Source organism: Cydia amplana, chromosome 2, assembly GCF_948474715.1.
Source record: "Cydia amplana chromosome 2, ilCydAmpl1.1, whole genome shotgun sequence".
NCBI classification, from domain to species: domain Eukaryota; kingdom Metazoa; phylum Arthropoda; class Insecta; order Lepidoptera; family Tortricidae; genus Cydia; species Cydia amplana.
The window spans coordinates 12,390,901-12,414,303 of NC_086070.1; the positions used below are offsets into that span (position 1 = coordinate 12,390,901).

Here is a 23,403-nt window from a genome sequence, read left to right on the forward strand (position 1 = left end):
GTGAAGTAAATGTTTTTAGATCTTTTTTAGGATTCCGTAGCCAAAATAATAATAAAAAAATTGGCCAAGAGCATGTCGGGCCATTCACAGTGTAGGGTTCCGTAGTTACCATTCTATCAGAATAGGCTATTGCAGAGGGCTTCACAAAAAAGGTTTCCAGTGCATAGACAGTATATTTAGTACCTATTCAAGATATTAAGCTATTATGTATATGAGACGGTAGCAGCTTAGGTACAGATGTGTTTCAAACTAAAGAGATAATTCATTTGTTTGCTTTCTACCACAGAATTCAGCTATTTAGGCTAATTTACTTACAAAATAATTTTTCGTGTGCAAGAGAAAATGTCTCGACGAATTTACCCCAAAAACCGCAATTAGGTAAGTTTGTTCGCGGAATCGTCATACTCTTCGCTGCGCGGAACTTGAGCCAAACTTCAGTTTCCAACCTCGTTTGTGCCAATTGTAGAATTGAGGCAGAACATTCTTGTTAGATTAGATTAGATTTTGTTGAATTATGAACGAGACGTGAGGACCATTAGAGTGGACAATTTTATTTTTTATCGGCCGTCGAAATTATTTGCGCCATCTATAAGATTATAGTGCAGTCAATTTATTAGTTAACAAAAGTCTAGGTGAATAGTAACAATATTAAGTCTCGTTACAATATTTTAAAATTAGAGAGTCTGACAAATAGCAATAACATAAATGACATGACATGACTGAATAATTATTTATTGCTTTAATGCTTACTATTCGGGGATTGGTTGTTACCGACCTGCGCGTGTAAATTAAGGTGTACAACTAAATGCTACTTTCAAGCCATAACTTAAAAGACCATATATGTACATTGCCACCTTTCTGAGCACAGGCGTTATGTCGATTTTTCATTGTTAAGATCTTGTACGTCAGTTTTGGCGTTAACATGTGTTGAGTAAGTTAGTTACCTATCTATATCGTTCATTATAGCTATGTGGAATTGTCATAAGATCATTACCACGGCTTTTATCTTTATTTTTTTCGGACTATACTTTATTTAAGTTAGCGAGCAAGCTTTAAAAAGGTAGCCTTGTAATTCTTATATTGTCTGATTGCTTCAAACCCAAAGTAGGTCCTCTTTAACTTAACATTTGTTTCTGGATCGTAGGGCTTATAAACATTTTCTTAGCAACTGCATATTGCTGGAAATGTTCCGTTAAGTGTGATGTCTAGAGCACTGAGTGCTGGCAAGCAGCTTGTGATAGCGATCGCGGTCTTGAAGTTTTCGGTGGCAGAGAGGAAGTCAATAATGATCTGGCATTCCTCCAGATGGCTCTGGGATATTGCATGGCAATTTAGTAGGTGATTTAGCTTAGTTACTTAGAAATCGTGTGCATCGCTTAGGCGTCATTCTAAAATAGTATTTTATGCAACCGTTGTTTAAGAGAGGTCAAAAAAGGCGAGTGCCGTGAGTAACTATTTGAGGCGAAGCCGAAAATTGTTAATAAGATAAAGTGAGGTAACTACCTATATTTATATAAACATCACCAATACATACATATTCAATAAAAAAATTAACACGTTCCGTCTCGGCAAACTTTATAAAGCAAAGCTTTTTTCTTCACCTTTGACTCCATTACGATATTACGACACATTAATGCTTGTAATATTAATAAGGATTTAATGCGTATTTGACTATGTGACTAAAGTACCTACCTAAATATATGTAAATACTACACCCATTTCACTCATCCGTATCTCCACGCGTTAGCAAGAGAGAATATTTAATTTTGCAGCTGAGTTTGCCGCAACACACAGGGGTGTAGCAAAGTGCTTTTCAGACCATGGTTTCTGGGGCTTAATAATTGCCCAATGAACAATTTTTTTTAAAGTAAAAACTTAATGAGTATCTAAACGTGTTGCGTAAACTTTATGTGCAGGTAATAAACACTATAATCGATTGATTGGAATACCGTAAGGAAACTGCACAATGTGAACTAGCCAGACTAGCCTACGCTACGTGAACGATGCCGACGGTGCGGGTAATCCAATTTGAAAGTTGCGCTCGGTGAGGCACGCTCCCGTCATAATTAACTGTTGGTTGGGGACACCAGTCGTGAATAAGTAAGCCCGCTGTGACGACCCTGCTCTAAAACAACTGCGAAAACACCCCGTGCAATGCAGATATTAAAGATGTAGCTTCAAACGAAATTGTAGCGAGCATAAAATATTTGCTTACTAGGCGTAGTGATTAGTTGATTACTTCCTATATTCGTAAGTAAAGAAGCCATTTTAAGAGTTGTTTACAAAATGCCGCAGTAAATATACGAATAATAGTATACGAATAGCAATAGTAAATTATCCATGAATATGAATAGATATTATAAGTAATAGACCACTCACACGACTTAACTGGCTACCGGTTTGATTCCCGGTAAAGGATTGGTGCATGTCAATAACAGAAGCGATTACGATTTTTACTCATTATTATTTACAACGACGGGACTCAATCGCGTAAAATTAATTTTTAAATTTACCTCCGACGTTTCGAGGACAGTTGTCCCCTTGGTCTCGAAATCGAGCTAGTAATTTGTGTACTTATTTCTTATATTATTTCAAGGCGGTCGGCGAAATGAAAAATTGTGTAGGTTCTTTTATTTTTCTAGTCTCGTATGGCATGCATTAACTATACACATGCACTCACACAACTACCGAGTTTGCATTGCAGTCTTGCATAACAAATAACTATTCAAGCCGCAGCACCTTTATTGAACAAGATTGCACTTCTATTTAATGTTCTAAAGTGCTCGAAAAATGGGTTAGCGTATTTTCTAAACGTGTGCAGCAAAAACGAACAGCAATAAAACTCTCTCAAAAGTTTCTCCTTTATAGAAAGTGCTGCTTTATTTTTAGCGGCCGACAAAACGGGATTTTATCCTGGTTCTAAGACAAGGCATAATTTTAAAATGTTATAGAAAACCGTTAAATATTAAACTTAGACTTATACGATCAGATTAGACTAGGTAATAAATTAAAATAGACAATGGACAATAAGTGAATTAGACCACATGGACCGCTCCGGTATTATATTTCTGTCTATTTGTCTAAATACGACTCCTGCGGGCTCAGCACGGTTCCATTTTTATCGACTATCACTATGCCCGTCACTTTCGCACTTACATACTTGTTAGAACGTGACAGGCATGGTGATAAACGATAAAAATGCGACCGTGCTACTAGTCTATGTACAAAACTCTGGAATAAGTAAGATCCGCTATCTTTGTTAATAAGGCTTTCTTCTGTTTATAGTACATTATTGCAGAGGCCGGGAAAGGGCAATTCGTGGATGAGTTTCGATTTTGTCGGACGACGCGAAGCGGAGTCCGACAAAGAAGACGAATCCACGAATTGCTATTCTTGCCGAGGCATATATAGTGCTTTTCTCCAAACATGCGAGGAAATAAGGTAAAATAATAATTATTTAAGCAGCAAGCATCACTCAAATCGAACCTTCACATCAAAAATGTCGGTGTACTTCCGTTTGGCCCAAATACATTTCGCCAAATTTCACTTCCCAACAAACTTATCGCAATAGTTTCATTTCCCAAAGAAACCTTTAGCAAAGTTACACTTCGCATATAACTTATTTGGTCAAATGATCATTTGGCATGATTTTACTTTGTCAAATGTTATTAGGACAAAAACTTATTAAGCAAACGTTTTTTATTGGCTAATATTATATTACAAAAAGATGTTTGCTCAAATTGTCTCTTCGCAAATTTGGCAAATAGGCATCTCTATTTAAATTTGAACCTAAATTCGTTCTGTTAGAATTTTGAATTTATATAATATTTACTACTCAGAATCAGTAGCTTTCTCCATTCTTAGGCCCTTCTCTCACGAGGCTACTCTCAAGCGATTTGTGTTTCGTACGCGTGTCCTACCCGTCGCTTGTGAGTAGCCGCCATATTTATTCACTTCGTATCGCACACGACGAGACGCGTCGACGACACGTTTGATATCAATCGCACGCTACTGAGGGCCTACCGCGAACCACGTTCGACGTGTTACCTCCCTGTCACACTTACGTACGAATTTACAAGTGCGACAGAGAGGCAACACGTCGAACGTGGTTCGCGGTAGGCGCTCTGTCTTGCTGGTCGCACGCGACTCGAGTCGTATACGCGTCGTACACAAAACGACGGCGGAACGAACTTTTATTATTAATTTTGTTCAGGAGGTGGAAACTTATCCATGTTTGTATAATTATATGCTGTCAGATTATGTCTGAAAAGATGTAACAGAAAAGGCGTGGATTGGGATTGAAAAAAAAAACAATTTAACAGGTCAGGAATTATATTTTTATTAAATTACATCCGTTTGCGTAAAACATAAATAACCAAAATGATAAAAAACCAAGGTCGGGATAAAGTATTTCAATATAAGCAAAAATAAAAATACTGCAGGCCCTCTATTTATTGGTATGTAAATTGTATGCCATGTAAAATTTTGGGACATGTAAGTTATGCTTAATGATACATTTGACTAAATAATACTTGGTAAAATGAAAATTGACCAAGTAATTATTTGCTAAACAATAACTTGCCAAAAAAGACTATTGCTAACTGAAAAATTGCGATAAGTTGTTTTGCCAAACATTTTTTTGGGAAATGATAATTTGGGAAACATAGTTTGGGATGTGATACTTTGGGAAACGTTTTTGGCCCATTCATTAGTAAACCAAAAATGTCAAAAACAATTTCCCTCTAAAATATTTTTTTTAAAGTTAAGGGCACAAACTTATTCTGCCGTTCAGTACCATTCAATATAATTGTGCAATATAGTTGGTCAAACCAATTTGTCAGTCAGTAAGAACCAGGAAAACTATACCCATCCTTTTCTTTTGGGTGCTAGTACTAGTGTAAGACAAAGATAGTATGATTCTCTCTGTCTATGTTTGAAATGAGAAAGTCCTTTGACAAACTATATCAACTTTATATACACGGATGAGATCCTTAAAAAAATATAAAAATAATCTTTGATTTTATTAAGCAGTATTTGCACGATCATACACGAGCACAACGGTCTTGTAAGAACGAGACAAGTAAGGTCGTTTATCTTACTATCTCACTCTATCCTATAGTTTGAAATGATAGCTGATCGGGTCGTGTAGACGCGGCTCGCGGCTATAATAATTGGCTGTTTGCGTTTTTTATTTTTAAAAAGTAAAAAACACTACAGTAATAAGTTATTACTGTAGTGTTTTTTTCATTCCCGTCCGCTAGAACAGGACAGCGATAGTTTGATTTTTTTAAATTAGAGTTTGACAATAACGTAGAACTTCCCGTACTATTTTTGCTACAATAAGGTGAACATTTCCGAGCATATTGGAGAAAAAAACTTTATTAACATGATATAATATTACTTGCTGTGCATTTCACTCGTGCTTATTGGTACGCTTGAGATGTACCTACAGTAGTCGCGAAAGTAATGTCAAATAAATATCAAATCAAGTTGTAATGTTAAACGTTCGAATAGGCCTTGCTGTGTTGTTTCAATCGCACATTGTTGTGTTCAAATCTGTGCAAAGTTAGCATAAACAGAATCTACAGCTATTTTATGCATTAAACATATTGCTTTGTCGCAGTGTAATTTTTGCTGCAATAGTACTTAATGACAACATTTATTAGTAACTTTATAGGTTTCACTGTAAAAGTTGTGTCTGGCGTCTATTCGCCGATTGCTTAGACCTTGCCAACTTTGTCGAGCGCGCGCGACTATAGGCTGCACACAGATCGATAGAAGTAACCTGTGGGATAGGACATTTATTTCGGTTTTAGTTTTTGTACCGGTTAACATTGCAAGAGAAACACCGGTATTTTCGCTATTTCTTGTTGACGTTTTCATGCCGTAATATATATAAAAGATGACAATGATTAGGTACTTCTTCATTAGTCACAGCGGAGCCGTGTAATTTCATGTTCGAATTAAATTTATACGCAAATCTAAAAGTTTAAAATCCAGCCATGCGAAGTTTTTATAATTTTCTTGCTCTATTAGGAATCGTCTGCCTATTACCTACTCAGATACATGAAGTAGGTCAAATGTCGACTCTTTAAAACGAAAGATAACAGTTGGAAACGTCTCGTCTAAACGCTCGTTGACCCAGAGTGGCGAGACTGAGCCACAACCAATGAACCACAAATGCATGTTAGGTGCGCTCCGCAAATCGAGGAATTGAAGTATGGCGGGATACCTTCACAGAGAGATAAATGCCGGCGCATTGCATTATGCTTCAATCCGATAACTGTGATAGATTTATCGTGTTATTCAAAGTGGTTTTAAATTGTTTTGCAATAAAAAGTGCTTGTTTTTCTAATACCTTATTTTTGCGTTACGAATATAGCACAGATCAAGTAGGTTATAGTAGTAAATAATAGGTCTTAAATGTCCGTTTCTGAAACTTGCTTCCTTCATTTCATAAACCCACATTATGCAGTATGTCATAAGCTTGTATTTCGCTTTCTGTGTACTCTTTATGGTGCACAATAAAGAATATTTACTTACCTACTTACTCGCTCTTACCCACACTCGTATTTTATGGTATATGCCTTTTATTATGTAGCAGTCACATAAAGTACTATTTAATTACTGTACAAGATTAGCACCCTTAACCGCCATACGACACGTACAGTACTTACCTAATACTATATTAAGCTTTTGAACAAATTTCTTACATTAGATATACCTAGTTGTAGCCAAAAAAGAAATATTTACAGTATTCGTCTAAATTTTTTATGCCTGTCTTAGGCTTCCACTGTTATAAACTGGCCTAGAAAATGCTCGCTTGACCTTCCAAATGTAGCACTAGTCATATACATAATATATATTTCACAGTTGGGTTACGCCACTTTCATATCCCCAGCAGCAGTATTGGCGCTGTAGTTTAAAAAAATCGGTTTATCGCATACATGAGACGTGACATGGAATCTCTTATAAATTTTAGATAGAGTCGAGCCAGGATATTTGCCTTTAGCCACGTATATAGCGGCGGCGAAGCAACGTACATAGCTTCGAAGCAGTAACGTTGAAATTTTAAAGCAAGACCTAATAGAATTTTCACTTCGATAGGTTCTACAGTATAGGTAACAGCTGGATGGAGTGAACATAGAAGTCAACACGATTTTAGTGAGTCAATGAGTCAGCTCGACATTGTTGGATATTGGCTGACCTATTTTTGCGGTTGCACGTTAAACATATTTGATTTTACAGCGTCAGAGCCGCGCAAAATTGCAACTATGAAAAGATTTTAAAGATTAGTGGGGAGAACCGAGTAAACAAAAGATTCCCCAAAAAATCTGAAATTTCGAACTTTCATTAAAATAACAAATAACTTGTGGATTATTCTAGAGTCTAGCCCTGTCATAAAGAAGAATTTGCCTTTGGCAAGAAAATGCAATATTTTCTTAACATCAGTTAGTCCTCGAAAGATTGTGGTATTTTGGGAAAATTAAAAATGGTTTACTAATGAATGGGCCAAAAACGTTTCCCAAAGTATCACATCCCAAACTATGTTTCCCAAATTATCATTTCCCAAAAAAATGTTTGGCAAAACAACTTATCGCATTTTTTCAGTTAGCAAAAGTCTTTTTTGGCAAGGTATTGTTTAGCAAATAATTACTTGGTCAAGTTTCATTTTACCAAGTATTATTTAGTCAAATGTATCATTAAGCATAACTTACATGTCCCAAAATATTACATGGGATACAATTTACATACCAATAGAGAGCCTGCAGTATTTTTTATTTTTGCTTTCATTTGAAATACTTTATCATTTTGGTTATGTTTTACCTACGCAAACGGATGTAATTTGTTGAACCATGAACATATCTGCAATAATATTTTAGAATTATATAAGGACCTAAAATAAAAATTAAGTAATTAAGATTCGGTAATCAATGGGATTGGCCGGTCAAAGTATTTAGCAGATGGCGCCAGCATAGATTGCTCTGTCAATCCCTAGAATTGTGTCAAATTCTTGTTTTTTATATAGAATTTTATGCCCTAGATGCCAGCCCTTTAAGCCAAATCTCATAGAACTCAACTAGAGGAGGGGCAAGCCCTGGCAAGCTATGATGGTGCCATCTATGCAAACCGTTGACAGTTGCCAATCCCATTCAGTGTAGTGTAACTGGTAAAGCGGTATCCAGACGGGATGATCAAATCGATCGATTTGATCAGAAATGAAATTGACTTGATTTTGACATTTTAATGATTACAAATTAAAAAAAAGCGGCCAAGTGCGAGTCGGACTCGCCCATGAAGGGTTCCGTATTTAGGCGATTTATGACGTATAAAAAAAAACTACTTACTAGATCTCGTTCAAACCAATTTTCGGTGGAAGTTTACATGGTAATGTACATCATATATTTTTTTTAGTTTTATCATTCTCTTATTTTAGAAGTTACGGGGGGGGGGACACACATTTTACCACTTCAGTGTCTCTCGCGCAAACTATTCAGTTTAGAAAAAAATGATATTAGAAACCTCAATATCATTTTTGAAGACCTATCCATAGATACCCCACACGTATGGGTTTGATGAAAAAAATTTTTTTAAGTTTCAGTTCGAAGTATGGGGAACCCCAAAAATTTATTGTTTTTTTTCTATTTTTTGTGAAAATCTTAATGCGGTTCACAGAATACATCTACTTACCAAGTTTCAACAGTATAGTTCTTATAGTTTCGGAGAAAAGTGGCTGTGACATACGGACGGACAGACAGACGGACAGACAGACAGACATGACGAATCTATAAGGGTTCCGTTTTTTGCCATTTGGCTACGGAACCCTAAAAACATAGTATTTTTTTGGTACTGCATTGTATAACTTAATTTATGACGATTACCCCCAATCTGCATTACACAGAACTGTGATTTTTTGTATTATTTCCAGTCAGAATCACGAGCTCTTTCGACCCTAATACGAGTAAAAAGTGGCCCCAAAATTTCATACAAATGCACCAAAAACTTTTGGACATTTTTTCTCAGTAAGAATGGGGAAAGCTAATGATCCTGAGTAGAAATATTATATTAATTCAAAATTCTAACAGAACGAATTTAGGTTCAAATTTAAATAGAGATGCCTATTTGCCAAATTTGCGAAGTGACAATTTGAGCAAACATCTTTTTGGGATATAATATTAGCCAATAAAAAACGTTTGCTAAATAAGTTTTTGTCCTAATAACATTTGACAAAGTAAAATCATGCCAAATGATAATTTGACCAAATAAGTTATATGCGAAGTGTAACTTTGCTAAAGGTTCCTTTGGGAAATGAAACTATTGCGATAAGTTTGTTGGGAAGTGAAATTTGGCGAAATGTATTTGGGCCAAACGGAAGTACACCCATATTTATTTTTAAAATTTACCTAGGATGAAATTTAATGCAATAAGTAGGTACCTAATACCAATAATTTATGTTTGTAGCAGTCGGTAGGTACATTGTATTAAGTATATCGTGGGGCGTACGCAGAGTGCGCGTGGACCCCGCAGACTTGGGGATGACTTACTTGAAGTACACGAAGGAAACTCAGACGATTTGGTAAACTTATATTGTGAATACATATACAGCAAGACTTTCAACATTAGGACTCTAGGAACGGAGCGGCGGATTTCGATGCTATCGTGACGGTGGTTATCGAGAAAGAGGTAGGATCATGGCGTCAGACATGCATAGATAAAATAGACATGTCATAGTAATAGAGCACGATAAGATTAAGTGATGCATACACTGACAGACTTCAATACTTCCCCTTAGGCATTACAATCTTATTCAAAAACCATGCTAATATATGCAAAATGACTCTACATGACATATAAATTTGACTCTACAAATCATGCAAATGGCTCTACATTTCATATAAATGTGACTCTACATTTCATATAAATGCTGCTCTACATTTCGCATAAATGTGACTCTACATTTCATACAAATGTGACTCTACATTTCGCTCTATTACTAAAAAAACTTGACACATAACATTCACATTCAATACATGGGCTCTACATGCAAACTCATTATGCTCAATATTACCATACATTTTAACAACGCCTTAAACACATTGCATTCATGAACAAACTATTTTGTTTACTGTTTAGCACTTTAGTTAAAGCATCTGCTATCATACTGCCTGAGCATAAATACTTTACTACCATAAAACCACTTTCTACTAAATCTTTAACAAAATGGTATCTAATGTCTATATGCTTTGTGCGCTTATGGCACATTTCTTTCTTATCTACCAATTTAAGTGCACTCTGGTTATCATTATACAATGTTATTTTTACTACAGTTTGTGGCATTATTTCTGACATAAGTTGGTTAACAAAACATAATTCTTTAGATACATCATACATTTCATTAAGTTCTTGTGAAGCTAAATATTCAGCTTCACAAGAACTTAATGAAACTGACCGCTGCTTTATGGATTCCCAATTCACTGTGTTAGAACCAAGCTTAATTATGTAACCAGTATTTGATTTTTAAAGTTTATGAAGTAGTCCCTATTATTAGACATGTGACTAGTACACCCACTATCAATGAACCACTCCTTCTTCGACTGTTGCTGCACCATCAGGGAAGCCACCATGGCTTGTTCCTCCCTACGTGGTCGGGTCTTCTTGAGCTTGAAACATTGTGCTTTTGTGTGACCTGGCCGCTTGCAGAAATGACATTTCCCTTTAAAGGGCCTATTCTTTGATAAGAATGCGGTGTTGTTCTCAACGTCGGATTTTCTCGACTCTTCTTGTAATAGGCGAGCCCTGACGATTTCACTTGAGTTCCTCGGTCATGCCTACCGTTTCTAAGTTGGACACAAGCGAGTCATATTCCGCTGGCAGGCCGCTGAGAAGCATCTCTGCAACTTCAGTGTCTTCTATTACTTTTCCAATATCTGCTAGCTGCTGTACTATTGTCATCACATTTTCTATGTACTCTGACATGGAGCTAAATTGACTGAATTCTAACCTGTGCAGCTGCCGAAGTAGTAATACTCTTCTCACAAGGCCAGCATCCTCAAAGACGTCTGCTAAACTCTTCCACGCTTCCTGAGCAGTTTTTGCAGACCGTATATATTGGTAAAGGTTACTTTGTACTGACAAACAAATTCTGGCGAGAGCGCGCTGTCCACGTCAATCGCCCTCTCCTGCACCGGTTTTAATTGTCTCCCACAGGCCATCATGCATTAACGACATCTTCATGGCGAATTTCCACGAGTAGTAATTTTTGGCTCCGTTCAATTTTTCTATGGCCACGTGGCCCCAACCGGCCGACATGGCTCCAACGGGCGCGACGGGTTGGTCGGCCATGCTCCGTCCTTGAGTAGATAATTCGATTAAATGAATGTGCTTTCTTACTTGCTTCTCTTCGCAGCGTGGGCTGGGCCCATAACCTATTAAGTATATCGTGGGGCGTACGCAGAGTGCGCGTGGACCCCGCAGACTTGGGGATGACTTACTTGAAGTACACGAAGGAAACTCAGACGATTTGGTAAACTTATATTGTGAATACATATACAGCAAGACTTTCAACATTAGGACTCTAGGAACGGAGCGGCGGATTTCGATGCTATCGTGACGGTGGTTATCGAGAAAGAGGAAGGATCATGGCGTCACACGGTGGGCTGAAAATCGGCCTCCATAGAAATAGAAACCGAAGTCTTAAATTTGAACTTTTTTTTATTGGAATAGCTTTTGTTAGGTTTTATTATGTCCCAAAATTAATCTTAGCTAATTTGGTTGGAAAAATAATTAATTATAATTTTTTTTCAAAATCTTTGTATGGCGCGTATCAGAAAAAACGAGTTTTCTCCGAAAATAAAAAGTTAACCGTAATATCCTGACAGATGATTTTAAAACCAATTATTCTTGATTTTTCCACATAATTAGAATTTTCCTACGGGGTGCACTTTTTTTTTTAAATCGATATATATTTTTTATTTTTATTATTTTATTTTTTTATTTTTATACGGTTATACTCATTATTTTGACTACAAAAAATGAATTTGAGTTTGATCGAACCAATAACTTACGCGTAGTGAATTTTTGTTCTAAGCAAATGTATGGAGCGTACGAGTAAAACGGATTTTTTTTCAAAAATTAAAGGTATACCGTAATATCCTTGCAGATGATTTAAGTACCAATTATTAATGATATTTTGACATAACGCGAACTTTTCTACCGTGTGCACTTATTTAATAAAAAATAAAAAACTTATTTTTTCATGCTGAAATAGCTTTTTCTCATTGTTTTTTATTATTTCACATGCATTTACCTACAGGCAATTAATAGCTGTAGCGTAAGCAATTGTACTTATTTGCTTAATAACCTCCTTTCTAGATGTATAATATTCACAAAGTAAACATCACACACGCTTTATTTTTGTGTTCCTTTGTTTCTGATGGTTAAGGGGAAACTTATTGTTTTCCAAGGGAAAAGATTCATGTTAAATTATAAACTCTGTGAAATAATTTGGTGCCAATGAACGGTCAGGTAGATTCAGATCAGTTTTTCTTATTTACTACATACTAATACAATTTTAGTAAATTGGGTAATGTTAAGTTTTACTTGGGATTTTATTGATGAAAGCAAAAGCCTATTGTACCGTACCTACCCTAGTACTCTTCTGTCAAAGTTGGTAAATTAATTTTCACCTCAGCAGCTCGAACAAGGGTACTTTGATTCTTAAAAACAGTGAGCAAAATGCGATTTTGCTCACTGAGTGAGACAAAATGACATTCAAGTGACCTTTATTGTCAAATGTCATTTCAACATGCGGGGTCTAATAAAAGTTCGAAATACTTGGGTTCTATTATCTCTGTCCCTTTCACACTGTTAGCAAAGAAACAGACAAAAAAAAGTTAAAACGACATTCAACGGTATATTCACGGTTTATAATAGACCCCCGAAAAACTTCAGACCGCATCGTTCCAAACCACGTACGAGTATGAATTCTTAATAATTAATAAATAAAAATAAAGTTTAAGATTTCATAAAACCTGATAAAATACTATATTTTAGGTATTTTATTGTACAATTAAAATAACGAACTCAAAAAATACACAGATCATCACGCAAAATTAATTATTTTACTTTTAAGAATTTCTACCATAGTTGACAAATAGTACGTATCCGCAATTCGGACCGTATCTTACAAAGATTTTTTTTGTTGTCAAAGTTGGCGATTAAAGTGTCAGTTAATGTTTGTTATTTCTATATTATTTTACTGGAATTTATTATTACGTTTTGTTTTTGTGTTCCATTGCGGTAATTAAACTTAATTGTTTGTATATCTTAAGAAAACATGAGTGCAGGTATTAAGTGATCAAGAAGGATTACATTTTTCAAGTTGTCTAATAGGTATGTTCTCACTGCGCTGAGGTGAAAAATGTTGTGTACTACACGAGATCAAAGTTATTTACATCTCGTGCGCTTTTGAGTCCCTTACTACGCTCAAGATTCTAAATTAGATTCACTCGCTACGCTCGTGAATCTATTATAGAATCTTTCGCTTGCACGGGACTCAAAATAAGCACTCGAAGAAATATCAAACTTTGATCACTTGTTGTACAAATAACTATTCTGTCGCTGCGACGAAATGTGATGTTTTCGTACATATATTAAAATATGACCTGAAATCGGGTTTGATCGGTAACATACGTACCTACGCGGTTTTCATACGATTCATGGAACAAGGTCCTGGCTTATTAATGAACAGTAAGGTAGTTTAAACGTAACCTAATATTGAAGTTGCTTTACATGGCTTGCTTATACAAAATGTTGCTAGATAGTACCTTGGACGCCAAACGTAAGCTAACTCAAAGAGGCGACAGGGAGGGAGGAAATTAGCTTCGGTTTGTTTGCATGCTCGGTACAAACAGACAAAAGTGTGTCTGTACAAACTTACTAAAATGATAATTTTAGCGTGGACCTTTTTTGCATAAAGATTTGCGAATCGTCCGTTAACTGTGAGGATCATGGTAGGTACATATTGAGAGAGAGCCCTTTGCAAACGCATCTCGTTGGGTTAAGCACATGACGTAGTTGAACCTTTTTAGTATATATAGTAAGTCCCTACATATTTCACTCACATTTATTTTATTCTTTAAATTCATATACCAACTAAACTAATCTTGAAACGTACTGTTGCTCTAAGAACAGTTGCCTAATACCAATCACTTCCTCATTTATACCAACACGACAATACACTTAAAATTCCGTTCATTATAAAATCACTAATTTATTCGAAATATGCAAACGCTCTTGTAGGCTTAGTTCATTTCCGAGAAGAAAGCGGGCCTCGTGAAGCTAAATAATTAATTTGTTTGCACATACAAGAAGGTACTAGGTAAGTAGGTTCTACATACAGCAGCAGGTATGTACGAGGGGCGTTCAAAATATTCTCGGTATTGATATCTTACAACCTCTTCTAAAATTTCTTTCGTTACTGGCCGCTAAGGTTTATTCATTGACATTAAAAAAAAGTATAATTCGAACCGAGATGTCCTTTTGTTTTTCTGCAATTGCTGAACAAACATGAACATCATGTGGGAATTGACAATGTTAACTAAATTAGAACATCGATGCGTGATAAAATTCTTGACAAAACAGGGTAAAAATCAAAAAACCATAAAAGAGGAAATGGATTGTGTTTACCGTGAGTCTGCTCCTTCTTTATCTACCATTCAAAAGTGGTCAAGCGAGTTTAAACGTGGAAGGGAGAGTGTTGAAGACGACCCTAGACCTGGCCGGCCTGTAGTAGCTACTTCACAAGAAAATATTGATAAAGTGGAAAAACTTATATTGGAAGATGGTCGAGTGAAGGTAAAATCTATAGCACAAGTAACCAATCTCTCTATTGGTACCGTACATGATATTATCCATGACCATCTTAATATGTCAAAAGTAAGTGCAAGATGGGTTCCGCGAATGCTGACTCGGCTTCAAAAAGACATGCGTGTAGCTTGTTGTTCCGATTTTATTGACCTGTGCGGTGAAAATCCTGATGAGGTGCTGCAAAGAATAGTTACTGGAGAAGAAACCTGGGTTCATCATTATGACCCAGAGAGTAAACAAGAGTCCATGCAGTGGCACATTAAGGGTTCAGCTCATCCCAAGAAGTTCAAGGTCATCCCTTCAGCTGGCAAGGTCATGGCCACGATATTTTGGGATTGTGAAAGAGTATTACTGATCGATTATAAAGAAAAAGGTGTAAATATCACAGGACAGTACTACGCTAACATTCTACGTCAATTAAAGGATGCAATCAAAGAAAAGAGGCGAGGAAAGTTAACCAAAGGTGTTATGCTTCTGCATGACAACGCCCCCGTCCATACTGCTCATATTGCCAAGGCAGCTATTGTTGAATGTGTGTTTGAAACTGTTACTCACCCACCGTATAGTCCGGACTTAGCCCCCAGCGACTTCTTTTTGTTCCTCAATCTTAAAAAGGATCTGCGTGGAAATAAATTTTCCGATGATGAAGCATTGAAGGCGGCAGTGGAGGAGCATTTTTACACCAAAGATAGAAAATATTTTTATGCAGGATTAAAAAAAATAATTGATCGATCTTTTAAGTGTATGAACATAGGGGGGGAGTATATTGAAAAATAAAAATATCAAACTTTTCGTACTTGTTTGTTTTCATTCTCATACCGAGAATATTTTGAACACCCCTCGTAGGTGTGTACTTGCGGCTCGCAGCGGGGCTGTTGAAAATTTAAAACGGAGCGCGCGATTCGGGGCCTAAAGGCGTTCTCAGTGGTTATGGCCCGCGTTCATGCCAGCTCGAGGTCTAAGAGGTGTACTTTAACACCGACCGACGCAACTACCAATCTCATAAAAAAATGACTAGCGTTATACCTACCGTGCCGAACACTGCCGAACACGAGCTGCTCTGCAAATATACTTACGAACTAAAACGGAATAAATCGTGAACGTAAAGCTTGATAAAAACGTTAAGGCCGTGCATCGAAAAATAACAGGATCTTAGAAAGGTGGCAGTGGCTAGCCCCGGAAACAAACAGTAGTGATTTTCGGATATATGTTTCTTGACTATATGATAAGAGATTTCGTAGTAGTCGAAACACGAATGCTTAAAATTTTCTCGATAGAAAATAAATCCAACCTTACGTGTTCATTTTTCGGTTTTAGCTTCGTGCAACTAGAAAACACATCCATATCCAGCACAACCCACCTTACAGCAAAGGTTTTCATCTCGTCTTAACTTTCAAAGAACTAAATATTAACTTATTATCCTTTACCGATGGATTTATTATCGATTTTTGATTTTATGAATTCAACAGCAAACGCCCATTTTACGCAGTTCGGTTTCTCATTCTGTCATGCGTCAAAGTCATAAATGCATCCTTTATGCCAGTAATGTTAGATGGCCGTCGTGCCTCAAAGAGGTAAGACCTATGTCACTTCGCGCAGCGCTCCGAATTACGTAAAATTTTAATATCCAATAAACGTTGAGTCGTAACTCCATTGAGTAGTAACGGAATCGGAGGTAAACCTATGATGGTGCATTCTTACAGGCCTATACGTTACGCATGTGTGCGTGTTTGCTAGGCTACGTCATGCTACGTCGAAATCTATACTCTTTGTCAGTTACAACGGGTTAAGAAATTTCGACAGACATTGAAATGTATCGGTAGCTGTTTGGTATTTAGTCATCAGAATCTAACCGTAACTTTTTGCTTTATTTTTGTTTGAAAATAAAATATCTATAAGAATATATTTTTTGCTTTTTTTCTATTGTAATGATAAAAATAAATCTAGTATGTTTCATGCTCAAATAATTTAAAATATATGAATAAATATTAAAAACTAATTGATATTATTCGTTTTAATTATTATATTATTAAGTTTGTTTGAATAAAATATTTTATTTCAATAATACGAAAAGTTATTATATTTAAGTACCACTAAAAAAAGGTCCCTACTTACAAAAACTCACTTGCACGGGCCGGGGTTCGAACCCGTGACCTCCGGTTTGAAAGTCGCACGCCACTACAATTTCACATAAGTAATTTACAATGACATGATACCGTGGAAAAAGTGAATATTACAATGTACTGTGTTACTATCATTTTATAGTTTATTTTGGCTTGACAAGGAGGAATGAGAAAAACGTGCAGAGCGAGAGGATTAAATCTCTCTGTCCCTTTCTTAAAGTAGCCAATCCTAATTATGACATCTGTTTTGATATTAATTCTTTGAACATAACTTGTCGATGTTCTTTTTAGGGTTCCGTAGCCAAATGGCAAAAAACGGAACCCTTATAGATTCGTCATGTCTGTCTGTCTGTCTGTCTGTCCGTCTGTCCGTCTGTCCGTCTGTCTGTCCGTCCGTATGTCACAGCCACTTTTCTCCGAAACTATAAGAACTATACTGTTGAAACTTGGTAAGTAGATGTATTCTCACACAAAAATAGAAAAAAAAACAATAAATTTTTGGGGTTCCCCATACTTCGAACAGAAACTCAAAAATTTTTTTTTCATCAAACCCATACGTGTGGGGTATCTATGGATAGGTCTTCAAAAATGATATTGAGGTTTCTAATATCATTTTTTTCTAAACTGAATAGTTTGCGCGAGAGACACTTCCAAAGTGGTAAAATGTGTGTCCACCCCCCCCCCCCCCCCCCTGTAACTTCTAAAATAAGAGAATGACAAAACTAAAAAAAATATATGATGTACATTACCATGTAAACTTCCACCGAAAATTGGTTTGAACGAGATCTAGTAAGTAGTTTTTTTTTTTATACGTCATAAATCGCCTAAATACGGAACCCTTCATGGGCGAGTCCGACTCGCACTTGGCCGCTTTTTATATCATCGAGAAAGATTTTTATTAAAAAAATGTGTTGAATTTATATGTTTTATTTATGTTTTTTTGGCATAAATTTCATTACTTTTGACAAATTTTGATTGTGATGACAAACGATTTGATGTGATGTGTGAAACGAACCATGTGATCAACGATTTATCTAATAAAACTTCATTTAGTCGAAAAAAATAGTTGTCTACTACCGGGTGGAAAAAAATTATGGGCCCTGGAGGGAAAGTGCCTTAAAACCTTAAGTTTGCTCATTTTACTTAAATGAAACATTATTGTTTTTTAAAGAAACAACTGCATTCAAAGATTTTTGAAGTGAAAACTTCTTTAGCGGCGCTAGGCACTTTTTGAGGTGGGGAAAAAATGATAAACTCGAGACAGCGTAAGGCGATCATGTGACCGTAAGGTTTAGATGGCCAATCATTTAGATGGCATTTAAATCAATAAAGAAAAACTCAATGACATTACATGAAAAAGGTTATAATCTTGTACGGGCTGAAATATGAGGATCTCACAGTATTATAACTTTATATCACTCAAATATAATTCAATAAAGCTACATCTTGATGAAATCGCTAATAAAAGTGAACTCTAGTACTGGTGAATAAAACTCAAAATATCATGACCAAATATATTTAGATGCGAGGTCTGCAAGGTAACTTTACAATTTCTATTCGAATTTTAAACAATTAACTATAAATTTGAATTACGAATTTTAAACAAGCTCACTGACCAGCAATTTCGGAACCAAAAGTTTTCAATAGAAAGGAGGATGGGTCAATTATACATAGTGCTGCAGACATTTTGGACTAGTCATTGAGTTTTCACTTCTGTCGGCACTCCCGGAATGCAACACGTTGTTTTTTTTAAATTCGCTTAGTCGCGCCCGGGAATCGAACCTACTTTTTCCACACTGTATAAAAGAACACAAATGCTTTTCTTCTGGTAACTTAAATGTTCTATCTATCTTGGTGATATGTCAATGCAATCAAATAATCTGAAAAAATAATAATAACCCAATTTATGAATTCCGTTCCTTCAGAAAAATGCGAAATGTACGTATATTTTTTTGGGAAATCGTACTTTTCCCAGAGACAAATTTAGTTGGCTAAGAGACATTTTCACTGATTTGGAGTCTGTACTAAAAATCTAACATAATATGATAAGGACTTAATCGTTTTAAGCTCAAGAGTGAGTTTTCCTAAAGCTTTTTCTAAAAATTATGTCTTTATTAACGTTAGGAGTGCACTGCAGCATGTCAAATGTATGCCAAAATGTCAAGGGAGAGAACAATAAATTAAGTTTCAATTCCACTTCCACTCATCAGCAAAGTGATATAAGTATATCAGCAGTTTAAAGTTATTTTAGATTACAAAATTAGCGCATCAAAAAAATCAAAGTGCATAGAAAAAAAGTCTCCTGAGTCATAATAAAATTGATGTCTCTTGGGTCACCAGAAAAGTCACCAGGGAGAACGATCACCCAAATCACATTTAAAAGAAAATGTAAATTTTGTGTACTACCTACGAACATTTTTCAAAAAACTATGTTTTTATAACATATTAGACCCCGTACCCCGGATAAAATGGTCGGCGACTAAAAAAGTAACTGCGTTGTACCCTTGCCTTCGTTGCGATATGTTTGGTAAGTCAGGAGACTTAAAAAATGAGCCATGATTTTGGGACATATTAAAAAATATTTTTTTGAATAGGTATATATTAATTTTAGCGGACTTTAATAATTTACCAGTTAAATTAGATGTAAATACCGTTTTAGTTAATCGTTAATATGATATATTAAGTAGCAGTAAAACACTTTATTGTACAAAAAGACACATAAAACATGAAAAAACACACATCCTTCGTATATGGTAGAATATATTTTTCACACTTATAAGTAAAAACCAAAACCGATACGCGATTGGGATACGCTCTCTTTATATGGGATACAAAAAAAAAATTCTCCTGGGTCACCAAGAAAAATCGACATATTAAAATAATTCAGTTCGTTTTTAAGTTCTAGTCAGATTGACTTTTTGGTTATTTGAGATAAATTACAATAACGCTTAGATTTGAAAAACATGATTTTCTATTTTGTTGCGATCGACCCGGGTAATAAAAATACGGCGAATTTGAACTTTTGTTTGTTGTCGTTGTAAAATGTATTAAAAAATAATGTACCCCTGACAATTGAAATTCAAAATTATTCAGAAAAAGCGGCCAAGTGCGAGTCGGACTCGCCCATGAAGGGTTCCGTATTTAGGGGATTTATGACGTATTAAAAAAAAACTACTTACTAGATCTTGTTCAAACCAATTTTCGGTGGAAGTTTGCATGGTAATGTACATCATATATTTTTTTTTAGTTTTATCATTCTCTTATTTTAGAAGTTACAGGGGGGGACGACACACATTTTACCACTTCGGAAGTGTCTCTCGCGCAAACTATTCAGTTTAGAAAAAAATGATGTTAGAAACCTCAATATCATTTTTGAAGACCTATTCATAGATACCCCACACGTATGGGTTTGATGAAAAAAAAATGTTTGAGTTTCAGTTCTAAGTATGGGGAACCCCCAAAAAAAATTTTTTTTTCTATTTTTGTGTGAAAATCTTAATGCGGTTCACAGAATACATCTACTTACCAAGTTTCAACAGTATAGTTCTTATAGTTTCGGAAAAAAGTGGCTGTGACATACGGACGGACAGACGGACAGACAGACAGACAGACATGACTAATCTATAAGGGTTCCGTTTTTTGCCATTTGGCTACGGAACCCTAAAAATGAGTGTTTCAAAAAGGCACCCTGTATTCATTACATACCTAAATAATCTCTTATTCAATAAAACATATAATTACTAAACACTGTGATTTATTTCAAATAAATGCAAATCGATCGGATAAAAGATATTAATACCTACCTATACAACAATGAATACGAGTACAGTCAGCTGCAATAATATGTTACACACCGAAGGCCGTTTTGCGGTAGATCATGTTAGATCTTATTTGTAGAGCCATAAGAGCGAGCGTGTCACATATTTTTGCGGCCGTCGAAGAGTAACATATTATTGCAGGTGACTGTACCTATGAAAAATTCGAGGGTTAAAAAGCATTTCAACCAAAGTATTTATAATAATAACGACTATGGACGCCTGCAACCCCAGGGATATTGTAACCCCATAACAATAAGGTTGAAATTTGCATTTAGTGACCGCAAAGTCAGGTGAGCGTAATCAAGTAAATCTGTTTTCATCATATTTTATCAAAAATAATCTCTTTTCTGTTCTTGTGCTATTTTCTTATTATCAATACTCTTAACTTATATGCTATATACGCTGCTGCTTCTATGCTGTTAACATCTTCCAAAACAACAATAAATATTCAGATTTATTAATTAATTATTTTATTGTTTGCTATTATGAACAAGTAACAACGCCATCTGTTTCAATTTTTTCCGAATTTAAGTTTCTGGCCGACCGCAGCGACCGCGTATAATGGTAGTTAACTTCTGTAACGTTAGATGGTGCTAAAGGTTCACACAAACTTCACGTGCGGCGCGAAGCGTTTCCATGTGTGCGTGTTAGCGGGGAGGGAAGAACTAGCGGGCGTGGTTTACGAAGCGCCAGACGCGGCTGCAGTAGGCCCTTAAATGAAACTATTTGGAACATGATTTTTTAAGCCGGTTTTTATTCGCAAAGTCATTCCTTCTCAGCGAAAAGACGTAATCAGTGCTGCTATATAGTTGCAAAAAAAACCTTTTTAACTTGGACGAACGGCCAACTACGGAACTTTACAGTGATCATGGCCCGACATTGTCATGGCGGGTGTTTTTCTTCAAAATCCAAAATCTATGTCGAAACTAGGTACCTATCAACATAGGTAGCGCTATCATCAGAAATCATTGTCAATCACAAACTAAGTAGAATACAAGTACCTAATTTATCTATAAAATAAATATAAGTTATCGGATTTTATTAGCGTATCACATTTTATTTGTCTGCGGACCGCTAAGCTGAATATGTGGCTACAGTATCGATGCCTCTCTAAATAATAAACGAAGCGGTCCAGAGAAAAACGATAAATCACACTCATCGGTCATAATAACTACGGAGTGGACTGCTGAGTTGGTTAGAAGTTTGGAACGGAATTAACGTGGTCCCTGGGGTTTTTAGATACTCTTGTGTGTGTGATTCTAGAGATGGCAAGGACGCGTCTTTGGGAATGTGAATTTAAGCTCGTTACAATTTATTGCAGTATGAATTTAAAAGACGCTACCTTTGTTATTTCTGTTTAATAATAAGTATAGAAACCCGCAACAGTAAATAACCTTCTCGTTACCTATCAATTAAGTGTAGGTTTATTTCTAAAGATTGAGTGTCGAAGACCTACAAGTGACGTAGTTTTTAGAATTAGTTTCCCGTCGGCTTTATTATTTTTCAAACAGATGTACTCGATGTACTTTGCCTATAGCTAAATATAGAAAAGGAAAGACAAATAAGCTCCGGCTTGTCTATGAATATTTTTGATGCGCTTCCACCTGCCTAGCAAATCTAGCAATCTAATACATACAACATTCTCGCGACGGTAAAAATAATATGATCGAATGAATACCAGAGAGCAACGTGTGTCTTTACGACGGTTATACATTCCTAACTCCAATACGTTTTATTTGAGCGTGAAAAGTTAAAAATGGGTAACCACAGCTACTTTCACATAAATTTGGAGAAAAAGGTAAAGACACCACTTACTCGTACATTCAATTCAACTTTAGACGTACCTACTTAAGACTTACAAACTGAGGTACATACCTACAATCGAAAAATATTACCGCCGGTTCTCAGTCGGATATAACATCGAGTCTTATAAATGAGGACTTTTAAAACTCGACTTTTACCAACACTAGTGGGTTCCTGAAAGTACGTGCCCGCAATGCAGGATAGGCACGTCGTGTAGGCAAACTTCTAATGTTGCTGATAAATAGAACGCATTGCGCCTACAGACGCCTGGCATTTTTTACTAAAAACATGTCTGTGGAAAACAAGCGTATGGCCCGCCTGACAATAAGCGGCCATCGCAGCGCTTTTCGGCGCTTTTTGGCTCCGTTTACACCTAGGTACAGTCCGCTTTTTAGCTCAAAATATTCAGTCCCATTCGAAAGAAAGCACGAAACTTAGCTTGCACTTAGGGCATCCAATACTTATTGAATGATTCTCAATACCGGTAGGTAAGTATAGAAATTCGATATTGGCCGATGGCCGATCCGATATTGATTGGAAAATCTATACCGGAATTCCGTAATTATTGATATTAATTAACGGCATTTACATAAGTATTTTATCTTTAAGTATTGTCTAGACATACTTAGAGATTTTCCTAAATTACCTACATCCAAAGAGAATTAAATCACTACGTTTTAATTACATCAGTGGAAGTTGAAAAATGCTTTAGCTAAGGAGCTTGCACAGAGCATTATGTACCTATACAAAATATATATATATATATGTGTATGTGTATGGTCCAAAAAATG

General features: G+C 35.9%; 1 protein-coding gene across 1 annotated transcript in view; it reads left to right on the plus strand.

The window, feature by feature from the left end:
* Positions 1–23,403, plus strand: part of LOC134658159 (suppressor of lurcher protein 1) — a 315,814-nt gene that overhangs the window by 277,897 nt on the left and 14,514 nt on the right. The window lies entirely within an intron of this gene.